This window comes from Mobula hypostoma, chromosome 7 (assembly GCF_963921235.1).
Source record: "Mobula hypostoma chromosome 7, sMobHyp1.1, whole genome shotgun sequence".
NCBI lineage: Eukaryota > Metazoa > Chordata > Chondrichthyes > Myliobatiformes > Myliobatidae > Mobula > Mobula hypostoma.
This window is the reverse complement of record NC_086103.1, coordinates 134,599,295-134,619,803: the sequence shown is the minus strand read 5'-3', so window position 1 is coordinate 134,619,803 and position 20,509 is coordinate 134,599,295. Positions and strand designations below refer to the sequence as shown.

Here is a 20,509-nt window from a genome sequence, read left to right as displayed (position 1 = left end):
CAGGTGACACTGAGTGCCTGGGCAGCCTTACAGCACGTGGTCTACAGTTTTCTGCCAGCGTGCAGGTGCAGATGCTACCCCAGAAATAAGTCTATAATAGTGATAAAGCCAGTTGTAAGTGCTTATGGTGAGAAACATTTTGGACTCTTGTTGCATCTCCAGGTAAGCCTCAGCTAAGTCCTCTTTGTTGAAGTGTTGCCCTCCAGAAGGGTTTACTAAGATACCCTCTATCCAAGGCAGAAGGTATTAGTCTACTTTCAGGACTGGGTTAAAATCACCACAGCTCCTGACACGCACATCCTTCTTGGCTACTGGGACCACTGGCATTGCCTATGGACTCCACAACCTTGGAAAGAATTCCTTCAGCCTCATTGAGATCTAGCTCACTGGCTACTTTATCACAGATGGTATAAAGAACCGGAGGGACTTTGTAAAATTTGGGTGTGGCGTTCTCATTTAACACCATTTTACCCTTGATATGTTTCGAGTTTTCCAATACCATCCTTGAACATCATTCAGTACCTTTCTTAATTTGCTTTCAGTTGACTCTACTGCAGGAGACGTGGCAAGCAAATGGTGATGGTTCTCCAATCCAGTTGTAGTTTTCTCCACCAATCACAGCCTTACAATACTGCCCCTCTGTTTTTACTACATGCAAGCTCAATGTAACGAATGTCAATCTCAAAGGAGTTACCTTTTCTCCAGTATAAATTCTTAATTGGAGATCTGCAGGCTTCATTTTAGTATCTTTGAAATGTCACTCAAACTCACTTTAATTTAATTTTAATTAATGTGCCATTTACTTCTAGAGTAAGCCATACTGCATGTCTATTGTTGGTTTTCACACTGTAAATCTCAAGGCTACTCAGTCCTGTTTCACTTTCATCGCTATCAGATTTTTCAATCAACAGCGTGCACATTAGTGCTGTTTTTGAAACTGCAACTTGACTATGTTTTTCTCTACCCTGTTCAATCCATTTATTTTTGTCTGCCAGACATGCTCTTTGTATGTGTCCTATTTTCTTGCATTTTCTGCAGGTTTCACTACTTTTAAACTTGCCTTGATCTGGTGCATGTGAGACCCTGCCACATGGTACTTGGCCAGGAAAGTTTCTGTTTAGACTTTGCAATTTTGGTAATCTCCAATCCAAAATCATCAACATAGATTTCTCTAATTTTTTGTAACCACTCCCATCTGGTCATCCCCCTTTTTGTTTTCCCTTATTTTCCTGGCCCCTTTACCCTTTTTCTTTCCTTCCCTCACCCTCATGACTTGCCCATTACTCACACCATCCTCCCTCTTTCCCTTTATTCTCTACTATTAGACTTCATCTTCTTCAGCCTTTGCGACTTCTAGCTATCACCTCCCAGCTTCTCACATCATTCACACTTTCTGCTCCCTCACCTGGATTCACCTATCACTTGCCAGCTCTTACCTCCCCCTACCCCCTACCCCCAATCTTTTCATTCTGGCTTCTGCCCTCTTTCTTTCCAGCGCTGAAGGGTCTTGGCCTGAAATGTCGACTGTTTATTTCCCTCCAAAGATGCTGCCTGGCCTGCTGAGTCCCTCAGCAGATTATGTGATACTCCAGATTCCAGCACATGCAGTCTGTCATGTCTCCTCATCCTCTACATGTCAGACTGCAACACAGCGCCCTCTGCTGAAACATTCCCAATACTTCTATAATCAAATATTAGTCTTCTGCATTTAACTCGAAGTTCAAAAGTTCTAAGTAAATTTATTATCAAAGTACATCTATATCACCATATACAACCCTGAGATTCACTTCCTTGCAGGCATACTCAATAAATCCATAATTGAATAATAACCACAATAGAATCAATGAAAGACTGCACCAAGTGGGCATTCAACCAGAATGCACAAGGCAACAAACTGTGCAAATACAAAAATAAACAAACAAATAGTGGATCTTCAACCAAAGGAAATAACCTCACTTGCCCCCATCACTGAAATGTTCCCACAACTTACGGACTCACTTTCAAGGACTCTTCATCTCATGTCGTCCATATTTATTTTAAAGAGCCTGATGGCTGAAGGGTAATACTGTAACTGTTCCTGAACTGGTAGTCTGAGTCCTGAGACTCCTGTACCTCCTTCCTGATGGCAGCAGCGTGAAGAGAGCATGATCTGGGTGGTGGGGGTCCCCGATGATAAATGCTGCTTTCCTGCGACAACACTCCATGTCGATGTGCTCAATGGTGGGGAGGGCTTTACTCATGATGGACTAAGTCCACATTGACCAATTTATTTGAAACTAAAACCCAGTAATTTAAACAACTGAAAATTTGTACTTATTCTGCACCATGTCTTTAGCACATGCAAATTAAAGCAAATGTTCTCTAATCCTTAAAATGATTAACAAAAAAAACATACATATTATCAGCCTATGTCACTTGCAGTATATTTGTAATATCGGTAACGAGACAGTGAATTTGCACTGAGTAAGTTCTAGCAAATAGCGTTGATAAATGTTGTCACCAATTGGGGGGAATTAACTTTCCCCACATTCCCTCAAAGAACAGGGATCTTTTCAGTCTACCCGAGACATGTCAGAGTCTCAGTTTAATATTTCACCTGCAAGACAGAATCTCCAATAATACCATACTCCCTCTGTACAAACATTTCGAGCTCAATTTTTTTGGAACAAGATTTCCTGACAAAGAAGCTGGAGTGCCTCAGCTAGCAAAATCCACCATAACTTTCTGAGAAAGAAGAGCATGTTGACGGTATGAATTCCATCAGTAAGTCAGGGGACTGCAGACCTTCAGAAATTGTTACCTAAAAAACCCCTATGATTTTCTTTGCACACAATGAAACCCCAAGAATGAGAACCATTAATACACATTCTATGATTTAATCTCCTCCAATCCCACCTGTCCTGCTTGGGGCCCCAACATTAACACCATTAAGAGCTTGCAATCCCAGCAGCTCTATATGCAAAACTACAATCCAACTACAGCATGTCTTTGAAATTGCCCAACGCAACTTCATTTTGCTTGCTCTTATTACGAGTCCTCCATTTCATATCTCATAGCCAGTTAAAAATAACAGTAAATATTTTTCTCTTCCATGTCTGAAATTAGGCAATATACACCATTTCTGATATCTCTGAACACAGGTTGGAATTATATTTTTTAGTTTCATGTACTACATTTTTCTTTTTTGTGTGTAATTATTCACTTGCTCCATCATTGAAATGTTCCCACAACCAATGGATTCACTTTCAAGGACTCTTCAGCTCATCTTCTTGATATTTATTGCTTATTTTAAAATATATAATTTTTTTTTTGCATTTGCAGTTTGTTAACTTCTGCAATCTGGTTGAATGCCTAAGTTGGGTGGTCTTTTGTTGATTCTGTTATAGTTATTATTCTACAAATGTATGCCCACAAGAAAATGAATCTCAGGGCTGTATTTGGTGATATATTTGTACTTTGAAGACGGCGCTGGTGAACAACACCTCCACGGGCAACGTTCTCCAGATGGACCACAAACTGTTTCTTTCACTGCTTTTACTTTCAATGTGGTTCTGGTACTGTTGGAGCCTGTGATTTACAGTCTGATGGCATGTTTTCAGGCACACCATCAATTCAGCGACCTGGCATTCGCTGTCTTTGAGAAGATTCGGGGAGGCGAGTGGCCTTGAGGTCAAGAAGCTCAGGGACCATGACTGACTCCATTTCTCGCCGATTAAAGCACCGAGGAAGATTGAAAACATCGAGGCGAGTGTGGAAGGAGAGCAAGTGTTCAGCACTATCTGCCAGCCTCTCACTCAGTGCTTCCAGAGGAAGACATCTGCATGTGACTGTCTCCCTCTCCCTCGATGCTGTTGGAGGGTGTTACCCAAGTTCTGAGTCTACGGTTTGAGGATTGGACAGTAGTTCCTGGTTGCTCCTTTCTCTGTTGCTATTCTGGGCGACTTTGAATCAGGGTATCCTGCAGATAATGAACACTGAGTTGAACAGAATATGTACTGTTCGATTTTGTGTTTTATATATTATGTGTTTTTGCTTGTTCTTTCTTGTTGCCATTTTCGCAATTCGTTTTTTGTGTTGGGGGGAGTTTGTTTTTTTTTCTTTGAACGGGTTCCATGGTTTTCTTTGTTTCGTAGCTGTCTGTGGAGAAGATGAATCTCAGGGCTGTATACTTCGAGTTCTTTAAATTTCCTTCTAGTCAGGCTTGTCAAGAGATGACATGCACTCCAGTCTATTAACAATCTTTTGATTATCATTCCAAAAATTTGCACTGGATCTGAATTTCCTTTGCTGTGATGGGACTACATTAAAATAACCTGCCAGGCTATGGTATGTAATTGCTGCTGTTTTGTTTTCTTTATGTTGACAGTTAACTTGAAGCTGTTTCACAGTAAATAGAGATGAAATCTCTGTGGCTTGATCCAAAATGGTCTGAATCATCCGGTGATGGAGTGATATGCAGAACTAATAAAAGACAAGTGTTACTTACAAAACACAGCTGAGAAATGCGCACTTGTATGTGGACGGATTTTAAGAAATTAGTGTTGATTTGGAATGCTGGGGAGTATAGGGTGCTGTATTTTATTGCTGTGAAAATTCTTCGCTCCATTTAAGCAAATTTACTGAAATATACAGCATCAATATAATAATTTCTAAATTGCATTAAGTATTGGCATCACACAGCAAATTAGATCAAATCTCATCTGGGAAAAATAATCCATGGATAAAATCTTCATTTCCAGGTGGTATACACTTATCCCATTTTATACATCAGTAGTATTTAATGAAGCACTACAATCCACCAAAAATATATTTTGATGTTATAATAATTAAAAAAGTACAGCAACAAAATTAAAAACCGCCCAAAGCATTATCTATACATTAAAACTCTCATGCCTTGTCTGTCTGTCTGTTTGTGACCAATTAGAGCAAACGGTGCATTACAGAGGCACTTTTTCTGGCTAAATCTAATTAAAATGCGCTAACTTACAGAATGCAGGCAAAGTTCAGGGTTATATATTCGTATAAAATTGCTCATTCGCAAAAATCAACAGGTTTGCCTTCACCTGAGAGCCGATCCGCCATCATGGAAATCAGGACGCGACAGCCCGACACATGCACACGGCCAGCCTCAGCAGCGACACCTACCAGAGCAAAAGGGCAGGGAAGCTCTATTTTGAGGGGTCACATTCTGCTAATCACCATCAGCGTGTGCAGGATTGGGACAGATCGAACTGCCACCCATAAATAAGAGATAATTAAATCTTATTGTAATGACGTACTTCGAAGACACCCATAAAACCCTTTGCTGCAAAGGACAGCGGTGACTACATCACATCCATTTAGGACAGCACCAAACACATCATCAAGAATAATCAGCATCCTTTGGTGTTACTGCTTCGTATCTTCTATCCAGCATTAGGGTAAAAAAAAATGATCAGCCTAATTATGCCGCGTGGAAAGGGAAGGGGGACATTATAGTCAAGAGATGACAGATTGGAGGACAGTGTGTAGTGGTGTGCCTCAGGGATTTATACTGGGTCCAATGTTGTTTGTCATATATATTAATGATCTGAATGATGGGGTGGTAAATTGGATTAGTAAGTAGGCAGATGATACTAAGATAGGTAGTGTTGTGGATGATGAGGTAAGTTTTCAAAGCTTGCAGAGAGATTTAGGCCAGTTAGAAGAGTGGGCTGAAAGATGACAGATGGATTTTAATGCTGAAAAGTGTGAGGTGCTACATTTTGGTAGGACTAATCAAAATAGGACATACATGGTAAATGGTAGGGCATTGAAGAATGCAGTAGAACAGAGGGATCTAGGAATAATGGTGCATAGTTTCCTGAAGGTGGAACCGCATGTGGATAGGGTTGCGAAGAAAGCTTTTGGTATGCTGGCCTTTATTAATCAGAGCATTGAGTACAGGAGTTGGGATGTAATGTTGAAATTGTATAAGGCATTGGTAAGGCAAAATTTGGAGTAATGTGTACAGTTCTGGTCACCAAATTATAGGAAAGATGTCAATAAAATTGAGACACTACAGAGGAGGTTTACTAAAATGTTGCTTGGGTTTCATCTCCTAAGTTACAGAGAAAGGTTGAACAAGTTAGGTCTTTATTCTTTGGAGCGTAGAAGGTTGAGGGGGGACTTGATGGAGGTGTTTAGAATTATGAGGGGGATTGATAAGAGTTGACATGGATAGGCTTTTTCCATTGAGAGTGGGGAAGATTCAAACAAGAGGACATGAGTTGAGAGTTAAAGGACAAAAGTTTAGGGGTAACACGAGGGGGAGCTTCTTTACTCAGAGAGTGGTAGCTGTGTGGAACAAGCTTCCAGCAGAAGTGGTTGAGGCAGGTTCGATGTTGTCGTTTAAAGTTAAATTGGATAGATATATGGACAGGAAAGGTATGGAGGGTTATGGACTGAGTGCAGGTTGGTGGGACTAGGTGAGAGTAAGAGTTCGGCACGAACTAGAAGGGCCGAGATGGCCTGTCTCCATGCTGTAATTGTAATATGGTTATATATGACGCCAAATGTCATCAGGAAGCGGCAAGGAGAGGGAGAGAACAGGAATCGGATGAGGCCAGGGCTGCATGACTACAAGATCAATGAGACAGGCCAAAAAAAAGATGAGAGAAGAAGAGACAGAAGAGAAGAGGCATGCACATCTCCAGAATCAGAGACGAAGAACAAACAGCAGAAGAGATGAAGAGATGGGGGTTGAAAGGACTGCACATCTCCAGAATGACAACGAGAGGCACAAGGGCGGCAGATAAACCGGAAATGATGCCATCAAAAGTGTCCTTCGTTAAATGAGAAGGAGCTATATTTGCTTTGCTACGCGTCATTCTTCTTTAATAAATCGAGGTTTTCTACTTCAGTTTCCAAAGCAAAGCGATACCAATAGCATTCAGGAAAATTTAATGCACATTCTGGTCACATCAGACTGCACTACCCTTCTCTCAAAGGGTGCCCCAACGGGTCACCTCGTTGTCTAGTTGTCAAATAAAATCATTTCTCCTTAAGGCATCATGCTTCACAAATAAGTAAAATTTAAGCTTCCTGTTTTAAGAAACGAGAAGCTGAAATGAAAACAGCTTAATGCAATAACTGAGGAAGATATTTTGGATGTTCAAATGCTACACACATCACTTCTTGGAGTATTATCCTAGCACCAGTTCTGTCTCACTCACAGAAGGATCACTTTTAAAGAAAAAGCCACTGGCTCCTAGACTACTAGCTTTCCATGAACAAAAGTTGAAAGAAAACGGGTGGGCCCACGATAACTCCCTCTTGACTGTTTCATCCACCCTGCAGGATAGGACCTTAACACTGGTTCCTTTTGCTAATTTAAACAGGAATTACTGCAAGACAGGAATTTCCAACTCAGTGGAATATCATCTTAAAAATCCTAAACTGTTCTATGTTGATCATGGTTTGGGAAGGTCAGAGAAGCTGACTAACTGGCACTTCCTAAATGCATTAATATTAGAAATATGCAAAATTTAAAACAATTTATGTACAACTGGAAAAAGGCGTGAAGTAATATTTAGTAACACTTACTGTCTCTACTGATCAGTTCAAAGTTTCACGAGAGTTCTTCACAAGATGACCACTTACAAAGAAACTTAAAATACAACATACCACTAATCTGCAAAAAGAATTACAAAAATTAGATACCAAACCACTTCCTACTTTACTGAGCATTGCATCCGGTGACACTGTACTGAATATGGGAAATATCAGCTGTTATCTACTTCTGAAGACTGGACTGGGTGATGGGAGTACAGTAGGGAGGAACAAGTAACATAGCAGCTGCCAAAGAATATATCATAAAAATGACATTTTTTAAAAAAAAAATTTCCTGGCATGATTCATCTTGTAATTATAAATATACTTATCCACAGCAACATCTTTTTCCTGTTCAGCATTAGCCCAAATGGTGTATATTTGCAAGAATGATCACAAAGTATTTTAAGAGAATTATTAATGTACCAAAGGCTTTCATTTGATATTATCGATTTACCAAATTCTGTAAAATTATACCTTAGTTCACAATCCTAAACTGAAACATAAAGGCAATAAACCTAATGGGGAAATGCACGCAACATACATCAAAGTTGCTGGTGAACGCAGCAGGCCAAGCAGCATCTATAGGAAGAGGCGCAGTCGACGTTTCAGGCCGAGACCCTTCGTCAGGACTAACTGAAGGAAGAGTGAGTAAGGGATTTGAAAGTTGGAGGGGGAGGGGGAGATCCAAAATGATAGGAGAAGACAGGAGGGGGAGGGATAGAGCCGAGAACTGGACAGGTTATAGGCAAAAGGGGATACGAGAGGATCATGGGACAGGAGGTCCGGGAAGAAAGACGGGGGGGGGGGTGACCCAGAGGATGGGCAAGAGGTATATTCAGAGGGACAGAGGGAGAAAAAGGAGAGTGAGAGAAAGAATGTGTGCATAAAAATGAGTAACAGATGGGGTACGAGGGGGAGGTGGGGCCTTAGCGGAAGTTAGAGAAGTCGATGTTCATGCCATCAGGTTGGAGGCTACCCAGACGGAATATAAGGTGTTGTTCCTCCAACCTGAGTGTGGCTTCATCTTTACAGTAGAGGAGGCCGTGGATAGACATGTCAGAATGGGAATGGGATGTGGAATTAAAATGTGTGGCCACTGGGAGATCCTGCTTTCTCTGGCGGACAGAGCGTAGATGTTCAGCAAAGCGGTCTCCCAGTCTGCGTCGGGTCTCACCAATATATAAAAGGCCACATCGGGAGCACCGGACGCAGTATATGCTCAATTTCACAACAGCTGGTTTCGTAGCAGCCACCTGTGTAAGTTAGATATCCACAAATACATTAAAACAGGCTGACATTTACTGAAAGGCTAGCAAGAATCACTTAACTTTTGGACCAGCAGCATTCAAGCACCTTAATCATTCAAATGAAATTGTTTCAAGTTACAAGAGATCAGCAAAATAATAAACAAGATCTTGTTTGGTTCAATTCCTTTGAAATCAGTTTTCTAGATAATATCCAAAACAGTTTGCAAATGGAAGAATGGTAATTTGTCTGGCTTATGTATTAAACCTGCCTTTATTAGCACTAACCATATAAAGGATTAACATTCAGACCATGCCATCTACAGATGTGGTTCTACACCATCTCTGGTCATATAATAGTGACCGAGACATCAAAGCTCACTTTGATGCAACTCCATGCATCTGACACACAGTACAACCAACACCTTATGCCTGTGTGGAAGCTTTACAATAATAAAACTTACCTAAGTTTTACAAGAGCTCAGAGCAAAAGCTGCCCCAATATGACCAAGTCTAGACCGTGTACAACTCCACATTTCCTTAATGGTAGCAGTCATAAGGGAGAAGGGGCAAAAAACATAGAACATAGAACAGTACAGCACAGTACAGGCCCTTCGGCCCACAATGTTGTGCCGACCCTCAAACCCTGCCTCCCATATAAGCCCCCACCTTAGATTCCTCCATATACCTGTCTAGTAGTCTCTTAAACTTCACTAGTGTATCTGCCTCCACCACTGACTCAGGCAGTGCATTCCACGCACCAACCACTCTCCGAGTAAAAAACCTTCCTCTAATATCCCCCTTGAACTTCCCACCCCTTACCTTAAAGCCACTTCCTCTTGAATTGAGCAGTGGTGCCCTGGGGAAGAGGCACTGGCTATCCACTCTATCTATTCCTCTTATTATCTTGTACACCTCTATCATGTCTCCTCTCATCCTCCTTCTCTCCAAAGAGTAAAGCTCTAGCTCCCTTAATCTCTGATCATAATGCATACTTTCTAAACCAGGCAGCATCCTCAATCTCCTCTGTACCCTTTCCAATGCTTCCACATCCTTCCTATAGTGAGGTGACCAGAACTGGACACAGTACTCCAAGTGTGGCCTAACCAGAGTTTTATAGAGCTGCATCATTACATCACGACTCTTAAACTCTATCCCTTGACTTATGAAAGCTAACACCCCATGAGCTTTCTTAACTACCCTATCCACCTGTGAGGCAACTTTCAGGGATCTGTGGACATGTACCCCGAGATCCCTCTGCTCCTCCACACTACGAAGTATCCTACCATTTACTTTGTACTCTGCCTTGGAGTTTGTCCTTCCAAAGTGTACCACCTCACACTTCTCCCGGTTGAACTCCATCTGCCACTTCTCAGCCCACTCCTGCATCCTATCAATGTCTCTCTGCAATCCTTGACAATCCTCTACACTATCTACAACACCACCAACCTTTGTGTCATCTGCAAACTTGCCAACCCACCCTTCTACCCCGACATCCAGGTTGTTAATAAAAATCACGAAAAGTAGAAGTCCCAGAACAGATCCTTGTAGGACACCAAAACAAACAAACTGCTGGAGGAACTCAGCAGGTCAAGCAATAGTTGACCCACTAGAGCAGGGTTTTTTTTAATGCCATTAACCAATACCATTAAGCAAAGTGTCCATGGACCCCAGGACTAAGGGCTGATGACTTCCCCTTGCCTTCAATAGATGTTGATTGTCCCTCCAGCCGCTTGCTTCTTTTCTCCAGATTTCAACATCTGCAATATTTTCTGTCTCCTTACAGTGGTGGGGTATGTTGAAATAATCTTAATGAATATATTTCATTGACATAACAGGTAGCCATCCATCTCACTGAGTCTAAGGCTGCTCTCAGAAAACTTCACAAACAGGAGAAACACCAGTCCTGACGAAGGTTCTCAGCCCGAAATGCTGGCTGTTTACTCTTTTCCATGGATGCTGCCTCGCCTGCTGAGTTCCTCCAGCATGTTGTGTGTGTTGCTCAGAAAACTTCCATCAGTTTCATTCCCCTAATTATATCCCTGTAAACCATTTAACCTTGCATACCCATTCATTCCCTCCAATTTTCCAACCATCCTCCTACATCAGGGTAACGTATAGGCAGCCAATTAATATAACATTTTTTTAGGCTATCGGAAGAAACCTGAACAACCAGACAAATCTACGTAACAACAGAATTAACGTGCAACTACCACACAAATCGTACTGGAGCCAGGATCAAAACTGATGAACCAAATCTGTGCAGCATTAACTGTGTGGTAAATCCTGTAGTTGTGCACATTTAAGTCATGGGGGGGGGGGCGGGTGAAGAGAAATGCCCTATACCCTGACTTCGATGTTAATGTGGCTGGACTGCAAGCCACAAAATCCCCAAAATACTAAGGGCAAGAAATTTAATACGAGGGGTGATTGATAAGTTCATGGCCTAAGGTAAGAGGAGTCAATTTTAGAAAACCTAGCACATTTATTTTCAACATAGTCCCCTCCTACATGTACACACTTAGTCCAGAGGTCGTGGAGCATACAGATCCCTTCTTTGTAGAAATGGTCCACAGCAGGGGTGATTGATGAGTCCGTGGCCATACGTAGAAGGAGATGAGTTATTAACTTCAAACTTTCTGCATTATCACTCAAGGAGATGAGTTATACAGCTCTTGTTACATGCACGTGCAGTTCAACTCTGAGTGATTATGCAGAATGTTTGAAGTTAATAACATCTCTTTCTACCTTAGGCCACGAACTTATCATTCACCCCTGTTGTGGACCACTTCTGGAGGTCCAAGACACCGACTTCTACAAAGAAGGGATCCATATGCTCCATGACCGCTGGGCTAAGTGTGTACATGTAGGAAAAATAAATGTGCTGGGTTTTCTAAAATTGACTCCTTCTACCTTAGGCCACAAACTTATCAATCACCCCTTGTAATAATCATAGAGGTGTAGGGACTTTACCTATTAGAAACATAAATGTCCTGGTAAGTAATACACATATTACTTACTACTTTTCATCTAAGACTCACATGTTGCTGGAATAAGCCAGTTGATCCACAAAATCATGACTGCTAGCCAACTTTGTGGAACTGTAAGATACTCTTGGTTGTAAAACAGAGGGAAGATTACTAATGAAGCTGGTGATAGCTGCCCTGAAGACACAATAGCTTTAAGCTCCAATAACTATTCTCCTACACCCATAGTCACCTTCTTGTAACAAGTTGTGTTTTCAGTCATTTTCTAATAAAGGTCTACTAAGCTTAGCAGCAACAGGAATGTTTATTTGTTATTGAACAACAACCCCCACCTTTCCTTCAGCATTTACGTCAAGAGTCTGATGAAATCCAGTGTCAGGTGAATTTCGGTGGAACTCTACACTGAGGAATGGTAATACTATAGCAAATAGATAGCTCCACTATGAATTCGTACATCCCCTTTGTGATACCTAAAATGCTTTCCATATCAAAACATGTCAAAGTTTATAAAACTGATAACTAAATAATTTTGCTTCCTCCCCTATATAGATGTTAACAGGGAATTTAGTTACATTTGCTCTAAATTGACTTTTCACAAGTCTGAATCCTTTATTTCACTGTCCCATTCTATACATAATTTCATAGAGTAACAGCAGGGAACTGGGCCCCTTACATACTCCCATTTACCCGCGTTAGATCAGCATACTTCTATGAATGGCCTTTTCAACTGCCTATCTAAATGCCTCTTAAATGTAGTGATTGCTTCCAGTTCCACTACCTGCTCCAGAAGCATGTTCCAGGCATCGACCACCTGTTTTAGTCCCCCCCCTCATATCTCCTTTAAAACCCCTTCTGCTCACCATAAGCCTACAGCCACTTGATTTTGATCTTCATCACGTTAGTCCTCAGCCTCTTTTACCCAAGAGAAAACATGCCCATCCAGTCCAATCTTTTGCAGTAATTAAAATCTTCTAATACACTGCAACCATATCCTTCTGAAAGTATGGTGAAACAATACTCCAGGTGCTGCCTAACCAACGTTTTGTAAAGTTACAAAATAACTTCCCAGCTTTAGTATTCAATGCCCCCAACACATACTACACAGTCAAGAAAACTCAACAACGCCTCTACTTTCTGAGGAGACTAAAGAGAGCTGGACTTTGCACATCCATACTCACATCATTCTATAGATGCACAGTAGAGAGCTACCTGAAGAGCTGTATCACTGCTTGGTACAGAAACTGCACTGTGGTGGAGAGGAAGGCTCTACAATTGGTAGTCAAAACTGTCCAATGCTTCACTAGCACCAGCCTACCCACCATCAAGGACATACATGCAGAAAGGTGCTGGAAAAGGGCAAGTAACATCATGAAGGATCCCATACAGTCCCCTGTTCATGGACTGTCTGTCCCACTCCCATTAGGGAGGAGGCTACGTGGTATCCCACACCAGAGCCACTAGACTAAAAAAAGTTACTTTCTCCAAGCAGTAAGATTGATCAACACCTCCATCCACTAACTCCACCACTACTTTATTACTTCATGCCAGTCATCTTATGTTCAACCTAGTGCCACTTTATGGACATAGAATCAATGTATATAAACTATCTTGTGTATTTTTAAAATTATTATTGTGTTGTTTATCTTTTTTGCGCTGTATCAGATCTGGAGTAACAATTATTTTGTCCTTACACTTGTGCATAGGAAGTAACAGTTAACAATCTTGATAAAGACAAAGATGCCATATAGCTTATTGCTAAAATCAGGGAACTATGGACTTAGGCATACAAGCGTCTCTGTTTATCTACTAGATATGTCCTATCCATATCTAACTTCCCAAAAAGCAGTACCTTACACTTATCAAGATTAAATTCTACCTGTAAAATTTGCATCTGATCTCGATTCTGTTGTAGTCTGAGACAACATTTCTCCCCATCTAAACTTCCTATAATCATATACAAATCATTCATATACCATATATAACAAAAAGCTAGGTTTCAGCACCTAACCTAATCAGAAGAGCATCCTTCCACACTACCCTCTACCTCCCATAACCAAGGCAATATTGGATCCAATTAGCTAACTCACCTTGGCTCCCACATGCCATAGCCTACTGGACTTGTCTATAATTCAGGATCTTGTCAATTTTTAAAAAAATTGAAGTCCACAAAGGTAACTTCCATTGCCCTGCTTTCATCGATTCATATTAGAAGCATAGAACATTACAGCACAGAAACAGGCCTTTTGGCCCTTCTTGGCTCTGCCAAACCATTTTTCTGCCTAGTCCCACTGACCTGCACCTGGACCATATCCCTCCATACACCTCTCAGCCATGTACCTGTACAAGTTTTTCTTAAATGTTAAAAGTGGGCCCACATTTACCACTTCAATCTGGCAGCTCATTCCACACTCCCACCACTCTGTGTGAAGAAGCTCCCCCCCAATGTTCCCTTTAAACTTTTCCCCCTTCACCCCTAACCCATGTCCTCTGGTTTTTTTCTCCCCTACCCTCAGTGGAAAAAGCCTGCTTGCATTCACTCTATCTATACCCATAATAATTTTATATACCTCTATTAAATCTCCCCTTATTCTTCTACGCTCCAGGGAATAAAGTCCTAACCTTCCTCTGTAACTCAGTTTCTCAAGTCCCGGCAACATCCTTGTAAACCTTCACTGCACTCTTTCAACTTTATTAATATCAATAGACAATAGGTGCAGGAGTAGGCCATTCCTAATAATTCCTAATAACAGCCTGGGTGCCCCATGAATCCTCAACTTTTCCTATAGCCTATCAGGAATGGCTAAGGGTGAGGTGGGGTGCGGGGGAGTGGGAGAGGGAAAAAGCAGAAGTGTCATGAAACCTCAAGCTTGTTCCAAACATTAACAGCAGAATTCAGCTTGTGACTCCTCTATGAATTCTTTCTACCATTCAAATACAAAGATGTCGGCACTACTGTCAAACACACTTAAACCAAGAAAGCAGTGAGCATGGTTCCAGAATGGTGTTAGGTGTGGGTTCTGGGATTTTGACACAGCAAAGGAATGGCAATACATTTAATGGGTAATTCTGCAAATATCAGTATTGTAGCTGAACTGAAACAGCTGGACCACACCCACTGCAATGCTGGAACAAAAGCTGCAGTCAGGGCTATTTAATTATTTCCAGATATCAAACTGCATAGGCTGGTGAGGGTGAAGTAGATAGGGGCAGGCAAAGATCAATTATCCACAATACATCTCTGGCTAAATTGTTTAAGGCATTCAAGGTCTTGTTTTACAATGTTCATGTTTTAAGTATTTGTCCTTGCTTCTCAGCTACTGTTTTTGTATCACACAATTGTGTTTGGTTTACAGGAAGAACTGAAGAAAGCTTAAGAAAACACAATAGCCTCAGAAACTTGGATTTTGAAAATAAATGTTTTTCCAAAGTATATTTTGTTCTGTAAGACCATTATGGATAAACGGTTCACTGCTCTTTTTGAAGTTTACCGCCCTCCTTAACCAATGCCCAAATGCTCTATTCCAGCCATCTTTAACACAAGGCAGAATTTACACCTTCCAGAATCAGAATCAAAATCAAATCAGGTCATTGGTATTTCTGAAATAACTCAATGTGCCAACTACACCATGGCTCGCAGGAGCAGTAGCCACTGATTATATTCAGTGATGGGTCTGTGAGCTGCACCCAGTCACCAAGCGCACTATTGTCTGGCTGCTTAGAATATAGGAAATTCTAAATACAGGAATGCAACCATTTTATGTAACACTACTGTAAAGCACAGCATCTTCAAAGAATTGAACTGGAAAGTAGCCCCATAACTCGGGGGTCCCCAACCTTTTTTGCACTGCGGACCGGCCGACCGGTTGGGGGGGGGGGTGTTAATCACGACTGGAATATAGGTGGTAAGTCAACTAAGTCACTTATAAGTGGCTAATGCACTCAATTTCGTTTTTAAAAGGGTTTATCTAACAAATTTAATATTAAACACACAGCACATATTTTCCCCATATGAACATATAAAATCATTGCCACTGAATCAGTGGGAGCCCTGGGCTTGTCTTTCTGCAACAAGACGGTCCCATCGAGAGGTGATGGGAGACAGTGATACGCGAAGGGGGTTCTTTATGTCCAGTCTATTCCGCAATTTAGTTTTCCTTGCATTCATTGCAGAGATATGTTGGAAATGGAAGCAACGTTTTCAGTGTTTCAGGATATTCAGCCTTGACTTTGATCCAGAATGCCGGCAGAGATGTTATGTCAAACATACTTTTCAGCCCACCGTCATTTGCAAGCTTGAGGAGTTGATCTTCTTCCTGCACTGACATGGATGACGCGTGGGTAATGACCTCACGTGCGTTCAAGCTTCAACGGAGCGTGACAGGGAATGAGGAAAGGTGCAGTTGACTCATATCGTTTCATATCACCAAATCATATCGTTTCCTCGCGGCCCGGTAGCACATGCTTTGCGGCCCGGTGGTTGGGGACCACTGCCATAGCTGCAGTGGACTCCAGCCATGGACACCCGTGATGAGCAGAGGGTGTCCTACCAAGCCACCTTAGATTTCCCAGATTAACTTGGCACATGATGAGTGAAATCAATGTGACAAAGCAGACAGGAAATATGTACAGTGTTTATGTTAGTAGGAATTGTCCAGGTTTCTAGATTAACTTTAAAATCTTATTAAAAGGCATTTAAAAACACAGGCTCTGATTATGAACGTTTTTCTGAACGTCAAAGATATTCAGACCTTCAGTTTAAACAGCTGCTTTGAGGGCTAGCTGCATGAAGATAGGCGCTCCCCAAACGTCAAGTTGTTATTTGGATGCACTGAACTACTGATGGAAAGTGTACCCTGTGATTGCCAAGGTCACTTCAATGCACAAATGAACTTTCAGTAGGAGTCAACACTAGTACATACTGCAAAATAAAAGCATTGTCCGTAATTGATCAACAATCGCAGGGCTGTGGAAAACCTGCCTAATGAAAATATAAAATTTAAAATGAGAACCACCCAAAATGCTTAATTTTATTTACTTAAACATTAAAACAAATCTTCTCTTCATTCACTTTAAAATTTCCAAACTACAATTTTAAAAAAACTAGTCCATTTACTCAGTTATTAACAGCTAGGAGTACATCACCCTAAAATGAGCAAATAAATTCCCTTTTAAAAAAGGAAAAAACAATGCAGTAACATTTGCAGTAAAATAGTCATTTGTACATGCCCATCTCTAAAACGAAATATTAATGTAACTAATCTGATTTTGTTAATGGATGCAGTCTTCAGATTGAATTAATAAAGAAATATCTACATAATACAAATTGGATTCCCATAAGAGAGCTTTCATTATAACAAAGCAACTAGTTCGAACACGTGAAGGAATAAGTAGTACTGACAGATGACTGAAGCATCATCAGATAAAGTCACAAAAAAACCATTGCTTTTAGAAGCATGAATGGTTATTCGTACTCTGCACCCAAAAGTTAAGGTTGAAGAATATAAGCAGATTTGTAAATGGCACACGTGCCATTTGAAGACCAGATTTCCTTAACAAGAAGAGTTAACCACCGCCAATGATCATGTCCAGTACTGAAAGTCAAATCATTATACTTAGAATTTCACTCTTTCAAGCTTTAACTGTTGAATAAAATGTTGAAGATCAAAAAGTCAATATTCCTCCTTTCTCCATTTATCTTTCTGCTTCAGGTTCACCCAGTCTAATGCACACTCCTTCCAAGGCAAATATTTTTCACAGTCTTTGAGTCTAATTGATTAAGTCACTGAGCTCATTCCCTTGAGTCCCAAATATGCAATTATTCTGGTCATGCCATTACCAACTTTAACCTCAGTAATTTACCACACAAGGATTAGTTGATCCTAGGATAAATCATTTTCCACCGACTATCCACAATCTGTAACAAACCTTGCAGCAACAAGAATGACCAGCAACAAAGAAAACTCCACATCAACATCATGGACACTAGAGCTCTCCAACATTTCACTCCTGTAAACCTTGCAAGATGCTGCAATCCACGAAGAGCTAAATAAAAAAGGTGAACAACCTGCACCTACCCATGCACTAGGACAAGGAAATATGTGCTGGCAAGTCTAGTTGAAATTTATGAACCTTTCAAACACAGTATGTGGCATAGAGACAGACATCTACTGGCCTAACGAAGCAAAGAGTGGCCTGTGATATGAAAACTCAGAAGCTTGTGACATTTCCAATAAATACCTGGTTGACAAATCACACTGGAATCACACAGATTTAACACTTGACTTTTCAAAACAAGGACTGATAGATTTCTGGACATTAAGGAATAGTGTTGGAACAATCACGATCAAAATAAATGGTACAGCAATCTCAAGGGGAAGATTACCTTGTCCTGCTCTGATACCTTCTGTTCACAAGACTAGATAATCTGTCCCTTTGAGAATGTGCTGCCATTCATTTTGATCAGGACTATTTCCAGCACTATCCCTGAAATGTCTAGAAATCTATCAATTGCTGTTTTGAAAAAAAAAGTAAGCCTCTGTGGACCTGCAGGGCAATGAATTTCAAAGGTTCCCCATTCTGAACGGAAAAGAATTTCGCATTTCAGACCTAAGAAGCGTAACCCATTATCCGTAACCATAGTCCGAGACATCTCTGCCAGAGGAAACAATCTTCCTGCATTTTGCCTGTCAAGCTCTGTAATCTTGAAAGTCTCACTGTAATTATCAGTCTTCTAAACTCTTGACAATACAATCCCAGTCTAGACACCTCTTCCCATTTGACAAACCTGTCATCCTTGCAAATAGTCTGTTGAAACTTTGCTCCACTTTCTCTAAACCAGGGGTCGGCAACCTTTTTGTCTCTGTGGGCTGGATCGTGTATTAATGAGTGGATGGTGGGCCAGATAAATGCCATAAAAAACTTGAAATATGGGAATTATCCATTTAAATACATCTAGTTATGTTTTGCCTCAAATTAATGAATAACGCATGTAGAAAATCATTTCTGCTTAACCAAGGATGCCAATTAGTAATCAAAGAACTCAGTTTAGTTGCAACTTATTTCAATCAAGGTATCTTTTGAATCTATTAAAAGGACACAAAGAATCTTTAAACATAAAACATGATGCATTGAATGGTGGTAAATTAAGTATAATAAAAAAGAATATTTTAATGCAAACAGTCGATAAATCAATGTGAAACTTGATGCTGTTTGTTGCTTGAAAGCTTCTCAATATTGGGTGTCAGACTTGTTGATGCCAAGAGCAAGACATTATCCAGATGGGCATCAGTCAACCTTGTTCTCAAATGGTTCTTGGTGTGCTTCATTTTTGAAAATAATTGCTCACACAGATAAGTGCTGCCAAACAATGATGCCATCTTTTTTGCATGGTCCACTAAGTTAGGCTACTTCCCACTTGGATAAATATATTTTTTATAGAAGTCAAGCACTGACACATCTTCAGAATGAAATTTCGATCTCAATATGTCATCACACTGCATCTCAATCAACTCCATTTGAAAAATTTCTGATGCAGTGTCCACTCCACATCAAATGGAGTAGCAAGCAGCTTGAACTCATTTGCATGCACGCGAAAATCAGCAAAATGAGATGAAAACTCTTTTCTCAATTCTTGGACCATATTCACAAAAATGACTGGATCTTGTGCTTACAACAGGAATTTTGCAGATGCTGGAAATTCAAGCAACACACATCAAAGTTGCTGGTGAACGCAGCAGGCCAGGCAGCATCTGTAGGAAGAGGTGCAGTCGACGTTTCAGGCCGAGACCCTTCGTCAGGACTAACTGAAGGAAGAATGAGTAAGGGATTTGAAAGTTGGAGGGGGAGGGGGAGATCCAAAATGATAGGAGAAGACAGGAGGGGGAGGGATAGAGCCAAGAGCTGGACAGGTGATAGGCAAAAGGGGATACGAGAGGATCATGGGACAGGAGGTCCGGGAAGAAAGACGGGGGGGACCCAGAAGATGGGCAAGAGGTATATTCAGAGGGACAGAGGGAGAAAAAGGAGAGTGAGAGAAAGAATGTGTGCATAAAAATGAGTAACAGATGGGGTACGAGGGTGAGGTGGGGCATTAGCGGAAGTTAGAGAAGTCGATGTTCATGCCATCAGGTTGGAGGCTACCCAGACGGAATATAAGGTGTTGTTCCTCCAACCTGAGTGTGGCTTCATCTTTACAGTAGAGGAGGCCATGGATAGACATGTCAGAATGGGAATGGGATGTGGAATTAAAATGTGTGGCCACTGGGAGATCCTGCTTTCTCTGGCGGACAGAGCGTAGATGTTCAGCAAAGCGGTCTCCCAGTCTGCGTCGGGTCTCGCCAATATATAAAAGGCCACATCGGGAGCACCGGACGCAGTATATCACCCCAGTCGACTCACAGGTGAAGTGTTGCCTCACCTGGAAGGACTGTTTGGGGCCCTGAATGGTGGTAAGGGAGGAAGTGTAAGGGCATGTGTAACACTTGTTCCGCTTACACGGATAAGTGCCAGGAGGGAGATCAGTGGGGAGGGATGGGAGGGACGAATTCCTCTTCTCACCGTCTCTTGCAAAAACGCCATCCCCTCCTCGCAATTCCTCCGTCTCCGCCGCATCTGCTCTCAGGATGAGGCTTTTCATTCTAGGACGAGGGAGATGTCTTCCTTTTTTAAAGAAAGGGGCTTCCCTTCCTCCACTATCAACTCTGCTCT

General features: G+C 41.3%; 1 protein-coding gene across 2 annotated transcripts in view; it reads right to left on the bottom strand.

Annotated features, from left to right (window-relative positions):
• LOC134349553 (LIM and senescent cell antigen-like-containing domain protein 1) overlaps window positions 1-20,509 on the bottom strand; it is a 116,266-nt gene that overhangs the window by 62,001 nt on the left and 33,756 nt on the right. The window contains exon 1 of one of the 2 annotated variants that reach the window (XM_063054055.1): window positions 7,564-7,718. The exons of the other annotated variant lie outside the window; for it this stretch is intronic. The gene's annotated coding sequence lies outside the window, so the exon portion shown is untranslated. Of the gene's footprint in view, window positions 1-7,563; window positions 7,719-20,509 lie in introns of those variants that run through there. 2 annotated transcript variants of the gene reach the window in all.